The sequence below is a fragment of the Embiotoca jacksoni genome, unplaced genomic scaffold (genome assembly GCF_022577435.1).
Source record: "Embiotoca jacksoni isolate LCO1_2020_lvr unplaced genomic scaffold, fEmbJac1.0.p SCAF_33, whole genome shotgun sequence".
Classification (NCBI taxonomy): domain Eukaryota; kingdom Metazoa; phylum Chordata; class Actinopteri; family Embiotocidae; genus Embiotoca; species Embiotoca jacksoni.
Window position 1 is genome coordinate 948,656 of NW_027185385.1, and position 8,349 is coordinate 957,004.

At 42.1% G+C, this 8,349-nt stretch overlaps 1 protein-coding gene across 2 annotated transcripts in view; it reads right to left on the minus strand.

Annotated features, from left to right (window-relative positions):
* Positions 1-2,024: 2,024 nt before the first annotated feature.
* Positions 2,025-8,349, minus strand: part of alcama (activated leukocyte cell adhesion molecule a) — a 101,240-nt gene continuing 94,915 nt past the window's right edge. For both annotated transcript variants that reach the window (XM_069165068.1, XM_069165067.1), the window contains one exon: positions 2,025-3,976. The gene's annotated coding sequence lies outside the window, so the exon portion shown is untranslated. The remainder of the gene's footprint in view (positions 3,977-8,349) is intronic.

Consider the following 8,349-nt stretch of genomic DNA (forward strand, 5'->3'; position numbering starts at 1 on the left):
GTCGTCCAAAATATGAAGTTTTTCATGCTTTTCAGACGTATGGGTTTTTCATCCTTTTCTAAATACATACAAAAATATGAAAACATTTCATACTTTAGTATATTGTCCATATACATGTGAAAAAATATATAGTGTTGTCCAATATATGGTAAAAATGTCACACAATACTATTTTGTTCAAAGATTCTAAAAATGTCCTAGTATGGTATGTGGTCCAAAATATCGAAACAATTTCATAATATAGCATGTTTTAAGATACATAAAAAAATGTCATATCATAGAATGTGGTCCAAAATATGATAAATATGTCTGTATGTGTCCAAAATATCATAAAAATATCATAGAATGTCATGCAATATATGATAAAAATGTCATAGCGTAACATATGGTCCAAAAAACACAAAAATGTAATGGTATAGCATGTGGGGCAAAATATAAAAATGTTATGGTCCAAAATATCAAATATATTACATCATATAGCATGTGGTCCAGAAAATTATAAAAATATCTTGGTGTAGTATGTGGTCCAAAATATCAGAAGATAGCATTTCATAAAGTGTTGTCCAAAAAAATGTGAAAACTATCATAGTATGTGATTCAAGTTATCATAAAATCATTTAAAAAAAATGTGTGGCAAACACCATCAGCACACAGTTTGTACAAGTGGAAAAGTAGCACACTTCCAGGGATAGGTACATACTGCTGAAGGACTTGGTAGCTCGGTACGTGGAGCTTTACGTTCAGCTGAAGGGCTTGGTAGACCACCAAGGATCGGTACGTGGAGCTTTACGTTCAGCTGAAGGACTTGGTAGACCACCAAGGATCGGTACGTGGAGCTTTACGTTCAGCTGAAGGACTTGGTAGACCACCAAGGATCGGTACGTGGAGCTTTACGTTCAGCTGAAGGGCTTGGTAGACCACCAAGGATCGGTACGTGGAGCTTTACGTTCAGCTGAAGGACTTGGTAGACCACCAAGGATCGGTACGTGGAGCTTTACGTTCAGCTGAAGGACTTGGTAGACCACCAAGGATCGGTACGTGGAGCTTTACGTTCAGCTGAAGGACTTGGTAGACCACCAAGGATCGGTACGTGGAGCTTTACGTTCAGCTGAAGGACTTGGTAGACCACCAAGGATCGGTACGTGGAGCTTTACGTTCAGCTGAAGGACTTGGTAGACCACCAAGGATCGGTACGTGGAGCTTTACGTTCAGCTGAAGGACTTGGTAGACCACCAAGGATCGGTACGTGGAGCTTTACGTTCAGCTGAAGGACTTGGTAGACCACCAAGGATCGGTACGTGGAGCTTTACGTTCAGCTGAAGGACTTGGTAGACCACCAAGGATCGGTACGTGGAGCTTTACGTTCAGCTGAAGGACTTGGTAGACCACCAAGGATCGGTACGTGGAGCTTTACGTTCAGCTGAAGGACTTGGTAGACCACCAAGGATCGGTACGTGGAGCTTTACGTTCAGCTGAAGGACTTGGTAGACCACCAAGGATCGGTACGTGGAGCTTTACGTTCAGCTGAAGGACTTGGTAGACCACCAAGGATCGGTACGTGGAGCTTTACGTTCAGCTGAAGGACTTGGTAGACCACCAAGGATCGGTACGTGGAGCTTTACGTTCAGCTGAAGGACTTGGTAGACCACCAAGGATCGGTACGTGGAGCCTTGGGACATACCAATGGTAGAAGTGCCCTACCATCAGGGATCGGCACCTACTGCTGCTCCCATGAGTGACAGACCAACAACCACTTTCGATCTCTGCGCTGTTGGATTGTGAGGGTTAGGGTACATTGACTGGTTGTATTACAAGATTAATGTAATTTTCACATCGTGCACCTTTAACTAATCAGACATCATTCCAAAAAGGAGCAGTGAGAACTAAATGCTACTGTTTATCTTTGCTCCTAAAGATCAATTTATATTTGGCTGTTGACATCCAGAGGCACTCGGTAACATGTTCACTTATACACACTGAAGTTATTGGAAGGAAGGAAATAGGGAGTATTTATTAACAAAACACTTTTTTTTTCTTCAAAATGTACACTTTATTGTCAACAACAGTACAAAACAAAAGTCTGTATTTACAACACAAGTATGGCCTTTTCATCTCACCCTCTTTGGTTTCACTGCTGACCTGATTATTTGTAAAGGAATAAAACACCAGAAAAAAAATGAACTCGGTGCACAAAAATGTTGACCAACTGTTTCATGTCATGCCATCCCACAATATGATTAAACTGTTGTAATTTTAAAAATGCCGAGCGGGGAAGTGTGCGACACGGTTAAATTCTACAAACTATTTAAAAACATCAAATTAAAAGAGAGAACAGGATGTCCACTCGGCTCGGTTGGAAAACTGGCATCCGTAAGACCAACTGGAATGCGTTTTGTTCAGGGAAACATTCAGCATGTTAGCATTAACTACGGGCCGGCTGGGGCTCAGACGGATGCCCTCTAATTATAAGGTTGGTGGTTCAATCTCCGGTTCCTCCTGTCGACATGCCAAAGTGTCCTTGGGCAAGACACTGAAACTGGATGAAGCGCTTTGTCACCCGCTGAGGTCAGCAGGCGCGATACAGCCACCGCTTCAGAAAGTCCACCAAATGACTTGAACAGAACCTTCCATGCCTGTTGAGTCACGGTGAATACTGTCATTTAGAGCATAAATCCTAAATATGGAAATGTGTTGAAAGGATTTGTTGTGTTGCAGGTCATGTTTTAACTGAACCAGAAATGATGAAGAGGTCCGATTCTTCTCGGCAGAGTCTCGGGTTGTTCTGAGGGATGAACCAGAGAGTCACCATCTTTATGCACCTCATCTAATCTGCCAATCCACTGTCTTCAATTTAGGTCATCCTTCACACCATGAGCTAAAAACAACACGCAATAATACTACAGAAACTGAGCACGGATACTGGATAGCCTTATTCACCCTCCACCCTCCCTTTCAGAACCATTTCAAACCTCCATGATGCAGCTGTAAACAAAGGATCATCTTTCATGGTGCAGTAAAGCCATCCAGGTGGGCCGCACACAGAATATAAATACATCAACAACACAAAGAACAGAACATTGAGACCTGGCATCAGTAAAGCTCTTCAAAACCCAAACATGAGAAACAAAATCAAAATGAACGTGAAAACGATGTCTCAACCTTCAACAGGTGGCGACTGTAGTGTCTTAAATGGAATCACAGGTGGACAAACTCACTTTTCTGATGTCTCACCTTTTGCTTTCTTTTCATATTTTCAGATCAAATTATTGATCAACATTGAGGAATTAAAAAATCCCTCCTGAGATGAATAAAATGTGGAAGGATGAGTCAGCTTGTTTTAAGGGTAACATTTACAATAAACTGCATGTGTAGAAATCATTCACAGTAAATCCAGTTCCTTGTTTCATATTGTGAGTATTGACTCTTCCTCTCATGGAAACATAATGTTGAGACCGTCCATTAGCCAGTGTTACGAACCAGAGAACAGTGGGGTTATACAGCAGTGAGGCGGCTGCTTCTCAGCACCGCCCAACGGAGGAGGCTTCACACAGCACACAAAACAAGGCCAAGTTCAAATTCAAATAAACATCGGCATGCTCAGCCACAAGCATCATTATAATTAGTTATACAGGCCTGAAAAAGTGTACAAGGAATTTACATTCTTTGAAGAAATTTAAGAGCAACAACAACAACAACAAAAACAGTCGTAAAGTAAAAACGAAGCCGCCAAGAAACCCGAGCACACGGCTGGGCGGGGCGGCCCGAACAAATCATACCGGGAGCATTCACCAAGAACACAACAGACCGGGACAGAGGAACACAAGGCATCCTGAATGCAGAGTTCAACCAGGAGGAGGGACAGCAGGCCGGACCGGCTGCTCGCACGAAGCCTGACGGAGCGCTGCAGGAGCCGGACGGAGCCGGACGGAGCCGGATGGAGCCGGATGGAGTCTGACGGTGCTGCTTTCAACAGTTTCCTGTCAGCAGACACACAGAGACAAACAGTCATCAGCACACAGCAGCATCGTTTCCATCAGAAACAAACACAAAGCTCAGCTCAAACCATGATTCCAGCTTATCACAAGCCACATCTTATTTTCTTAGCTGTGGCCGTCAGCCTATTAAATATGATAACACTCATGACATCACTGCATGTAAAACTGCAGTGGACAGAAAAGTGGAGAAAACCTTAACCGAAAACATCAGTGGCACCACGTCCAGCAACATGCTGACTGTGTTAGCATGCTAACAACAGAACCCAACACTAAGTCCAGCAGAGGCTGATGGGAATATCACACATTTTGGTCTGAAAGTGTTGGACACATTTAAAATTGTGACCTGATGGTGGCGCTAGAGGACAAATCCGAGGGTCACCGCAGTCACTGGGACATCTTCAGGGGACCGTGAATGTCTCTATAAACCTGGTAATCAGGCCAACAGACCACTCAGAGCAGGAACCCACCTCAACGAGTCCACTTGGAAACATATGGAAGAAGTCACATGTTCATTATCAGCGAGCTTCACTGATTGTGTGATTATTATTTAAAATGGCAATCAAAGGCACAAACATGTATGTTTATGAATTATTTTCATGTGTTCAGTTTCATCATCCTCTTTATATACACGGGTGGATTTCTTTCCCTGTGATGATTGTTCCATTCGTCCTTCACTGTGAATCACTTTATAAAGACTGCGTTGGGATGAATCCTTCCCTCAGTACACCAACACAGTCCTCCGCCATGACAGCACTCGGACTGTCCACAGTCCTGTTGTTTCAGATCACAGATCAGTTTCAGGTCCTTGCTGCTGCTCATCTCTTCCTGACATATCGGAGGGTAAATGTACTTCTCAGTGTGTATTTGTATTTTTGTATTTGTATTTATGTGAGTATTTCTGAACACATCACTTTACACCTTAACGCCAATCAGACTCTAATTGTCCTGTTCTGCTTTAAGCTGATCTATGTCTTCCACATGGAGCCAGAACCAGAGAACTAGAGAACCAGAGAACTATTGAACCAGAGAACCAGAGAACTAGAGAACCAGAGAACTATTGAACCAGAAAACTAGAGAACCAGAGAACTATTGAACCAGAGAACTATTGAACCAGATAACCAGAGAACTAGAGAACCAGAGAACTAGAGAACCAGAGAACTATTGAACCAGAGAACTAGAGAACCAGAGAACTAGAGAACCAGAGAACTATTGAACCAGAGAACTATTGAACCAGAGAACTAGAGAACCAGAGAACTATTGAACCAGAGAACTAGAGAACCAGAGAACCAGAGAACTATTGAACCAGATAACCAGAGAACTAGAGAACCAGAAAACTAGAGAACCAGAGCACTAGAGAACCAGAAAACTAGAGAACCAGAGCACTAGAGAACCAGAAAACTAGAGAACCAGAGCACTAGTGAACCAGAGAACTAGAGAACCAGATAACTAGAGAACTAGAGAACCAGAGACCTAGAGAACCAGAGACCTAGAGAACCAGAGAACTAGAGAACCAGAGAACTATTGAACCAGAGAACTAGAGAACCAGATAACTAGAGAACCAGATAACTAGAGAACCAGAGAACTATTGAACCAGATAACTAGAGAACCAGATAACTAGAGAACCAGAGAACTATTGAACCAGAGAACTAGAGAACCAGAGAACTATTGAACCAGATAACCAGAGAACTAGAGAACCAGAGAACTATTGAACCAGATAACCAGAGAACTAGAGAACCAGAGAACTATTGAACCAGATAACTATTGAACCAGAGAACTAGAGAACCAGAGAACTATTGAACCAGAGAACCAGAGAACTATTGAACCAGATAACCAGAGAACTAGAGAACCAGAAAACTAGAGAACCAGAGCACTAGAGAACCAGAAAACTAGAGAACCAGAGCACTAGTGAACCAGAGAACTAGAGAACCAGAGAACTATTGAACCAGAGAACTAGAGAACCAGAGACCTAGAGAACCAGAGAACTAGAGAACCAGAGAACTATTGAACCAGAGAACTAGAGAACCAGAGAACTATTGAACCAGAGAACTAGAGAACCAGAGAACTAGAGAACCAGATAACTAGAGAACCAGAGCACTAGAGAACCAGATAACTAGAGAACCAGAGCACTAGAGAACCAGCAAACTAGAGAACCAGAACACTAGTGAACCAGATAACTAGAGAACCAGAGAACTATAGAACCAGAGAACTAGAGAACCAGATAACTAGAGAACCAGAGAACGAGAGAACCGGAGAACTATTGAACAGATAACTAGAGAACCAGAGAACTATTGAACCAGAGAACTCGAGAACCACAGAACTCGAGAACCAGAGAACTATTGAACCAGAGAACTAGAGAACCAGAGAACGAGAGAACCAGAAAACTAGAGAACCAGATAACTAGAGAACCAGAGAACTAGAGAACCAAATAACTAGATAACCAGAAAACTAGAGAACCAGAGCACTAGAGAACCAGAAAACTATTGAACCAGAGAACTAGAGAACCAGAAAACTAGAGAACCAGAGCACTAGTGAACCAGATAACTAGAGAACCAGATAACTAGAGAACCAGAGAACTAGAGAACCAGAAAACTAGAGAACCAGAGAACTAGATAACCAGAGAACTATTGAACCAGATAACTAGAGAACCAGAGAACTAGAGAACCAGAGAACTATTGAACCAGAGAACTAGAGAACCAGAGAACTAGAGAAACAGAGAACTATTGAACCAGATAACTAGAGAACCAGAGAACTAGATAACCAGAGAACTATTGAACCAGATAACTAGAGAACCAGATAACTGGAGAACCAGAGAACTAGAGAACCAGAGAACTATTGAACCAGAGAACTAGAGAACCAGAGAACTATTGAACCAGAGAACTAGAGAACCAGAGAACTATAGAACCAGAGAACTATAGAATCAGAGAACTATTGAACCAGATAACTAGAGAACCAGAGAACTATTGAACCAGACAACTAGAGAACCAGAGAACCAGATAACTAGAGAACCAGAGAACTAGAGAACCAGAAAACTAGAGAACCAGAGCACTAGAGAACCAGAAAACTAGAGAACCAGAGCACTAGTGAACCAGATAACTAGAGAACCAGAGAACCAGAAAACTAGAGAACCAGATAACTAGAGAACCAGAGAACCAGATAACTAGAGAACCAGAGAACTAGAGAACCAGAGCACTAGAGAACCAGAAAACTAGAGAACCAGAGCACTAGTGAACCAGATAACTAGAGAACCAGAGAACTAGAGAACCAGAAAACTAGAGAACCAGAGAACTAGAGAACCAGATAACTGGCGAACTAGAGAACCGGCGAACCAGAGAGCCAGAGAAACCAGAGAACCCCACAACCAGTCACTGAACACAGAACGTGATATATGACACATTAAACACTGTAACTAACACACCACTGCAAGTTGTTTCAAACATAATTATCAAACCTGAGTTTGATATTTCTCAGAACAGACATGTCAACTTCACAGTTTGAGATGATAGAAAAACTGAATTATGATTTTGTTATACATTTTAAACTAAACATTTGCTTAGTTTGCTGTTTTTCTGTGAAGGCTGTTTGAGGGCATGTCTGGTCATTTATTGGAATGAGGCTGCACCTCCATCAGAACAGACATGTACACATTAGAAACATGCGGAGCTTTATACATGTGTCTGCTCCCAGTGAGTTTGAGTCATCTTCACACTTTATGTGACTCTGCAGAGATGTTTGGTTGAGTGAGTCATCGTCTTCAGCAGCAACTTTTCAAACACTATTTTCTGTCTGTATCACAGGATACTGCTGCTGCTGATGCTGATGATGATGATGATGCCTCTGAATACGAGTGTTAAAGATGACTGGCTTTGTTGTTATTCCAGCCACCATGAACGGATAAGAAGCTGCAGACATTCGCTGCCAGCAGCCCCAGAAATGAGGAACTAGGATCTAAACTACCTTCAGATGAAGCAGGACGTCTCACTAACCGACTGTTTCCTGTTTTTAAACTGATCACCTGTAAGTCTTCTTTCTAATGATGTCACTGAGCATGAATAGGACTGATGGCCAAAGCTAGAAAAACCTACAGAAAAAAGACACAAGCTGCTATCAACTGAAACTAAAAGTGACTCCAATTAAATGATTAACTACTAAGATAAACTATAGTGAGTTACGTGTTGGGGTTTGTGATAAAATGTTTAGTTTTAACATTCAAAAACCCACCAAACCTCTCTATGTGTCAAAGCAGCAGCATGGATGTTTTGTGTTTATGAGACATCTACTGAAGTTAGCATGCTAACCAGCTAGCTCCATACCGTCCCGTCTTGTAATACAGCTTTGTACCCCCAGAGGTGATGGTG